This window comes from Palaemon carinicauda, chromosome 17 (assembly GCF_036898095.1).
Source record: "Palaemon carinicauda isolate YSFRI2023 chromosome 17, ASM3689809v2, whole genome shotgun sequence".
NCBI classification, from domain to species: domain Eukaryota; kingdom Metazoa; phylum Arthropoda; class Malacostraca; order Decapoda; family Palaemonidae; genus Palaemon; species Palaemon carinicauda.
Window position 1 is genome coordinate 70,415,349 of NC_090741.1, and position 1,784 is coordinate 70,417,132.

General features: G+C 36.5%; 1 long non-coding RNA gene across 1 annotated transcript; it reads left to right on the plus strand.

Moving 5' to 3' along the window:
- Positions 1-1,002: 1,002 nt before the first annotated feature.
- Positions 1,003-1,782, plus strand: LOC137656128 (uncharacterized). Its single transcript, XR_011046950.1, has 2 exons — positions 1,003-1,220; positions 1,542-1,782. It is a non-coding gene; the product is annotated as an uncharacterized lncRNA (long non-coding RNA).
- The last annotated feature ends 2 nt before the right edge of the window (positions 1,783-1,784 follow it).

Sequence of the window (1,784 nt, forward strand, 5' to 3'; positions counted from 1 at the left end):
ATAAGAAATGTATTAGTCATAAACACCAAGGTCACAGACGCCCAGATGTGTTATTGATAGTTTTAAATATGTTTGTCAACATGAAAAACAGAAATTTCCTAATCGACTTCATAAAACGAACGAACATGTTTAATGTAAAATGTAATTTTCTTTCATAAATTAATAAAATATAATTTTTAAAATTTATTCTTCCTTGAGATTTACTAAACAATATACGTCCTACCAATATTTTACAATGACTATCTAACCGTTTATTAAACTAACAAGAATAACTAAAAACTATGTATGACATATGTGGATTGACAATATATGAAGTTTCGATCACACCTATCCTAACCTACCTGAAACTATGTACAGTACCAAGATCTATAGACCTTACTATGTAAATAAAGATGTGGTGCCCAATGCAATTACATCCCTGACTGGTGAACGCCAGACTGGGGTTTGGGTCACGCTCAGACTTGTTAGTTCCTTTGGTTGCTGCAACCTCACCATCCTTGTGAGCTAATGATGGGGAGTTTGGGGAAGCCTATAGGTCTATCTGCTGAGTCTTCAGCAACCATTTCCTGGCCCACTTTGGTCCTAGCTTGGGTGGAGAGGGGGCTTGGACGCTGATCATATAGAGCAGTGTTTCTCAACGTGGGCCATATGGCCCTCTTGGGGGCCATGAGATTTTTTCAGGGGCCACAAGGCAAAATTTGAAAAATGGGGGGCCATGGGGGGCCACAGAAAATTTAGGACCCACAAAATATATAAATGTGTAATATTTTGAAATAAATCATTAATATGCTTGAGTTTAGTTTGAACATCATTCAATTCAATATACCAGGTAATTTTTGCAGACAGTGAAATATTCAATAATCTCTTCACTCTCTCTCTCTAGCTGGCAGAGTGGTAAAAGGCTGAACTATGACCCTTGACAAAAACCATTAACTCTCTCTCTCTCTCTCTCTCTCTCTCTCTCTCTCTCTCTCTCTCTCTCTTTCTCTCTCTCTCCCTCTCTCTAGCAGGCAGAGTGGTAAAAGACTGAACTATCAAAGATTATGCTGACTGGTAAACTTCCGAACGACAACCATTAAGATGTTTATAAACAATTTTAACAGCAACGGTATATGGGTTATAATATAACCGTTATATTGTTTCTTCTTCAATAATAGATCCGTCTTTCAGTTTAACATAGACTTGCGAGGAAGAGACTTGATTTAAGTTCTACCAAAGAGGTTTGTGAAAGATAACTTTATATCCACATACGTATGTACATACAAACATACATTTATACTTACATACAGTGTACAAACATACATTTATACTTACATACACAGTCTCTTTCATGTACACTCAGTACACACACACACATACTTGTCATGAATTTTATTTATCTATTCACTTTATTTGTTATTGAGGGAGGGGTAAGAGTATCTTTTATGGCTAATAACTTTTGCTTTTTTATTTGCTTGTTTGAATATGTGGAGGGCAATGATTTCCCAGACAATAATAGCGGTACTGAGTTTTAATGAGTTTTGTTTGTTTTTTTATTTTAGATAAGCATGACCAGTCCAGCTAAGAAAAAATGCAGACAGTATTCTGTCGAATATCTTGCTTTTGGATTCATTGAATCTCCACAAAATACTACAATGCCTATGTGCCTGCTGTGTATGACCTCACTCTCAAATGAAAGTATGCGTCCCAGCAAACTGAAAAAGCATCTGGAGACTGCACATAAAGACAAGAAAGACAAGCCGCTAGATTTCTTCAAGAAATTACGTGATGAGTTCCAAGGAAGG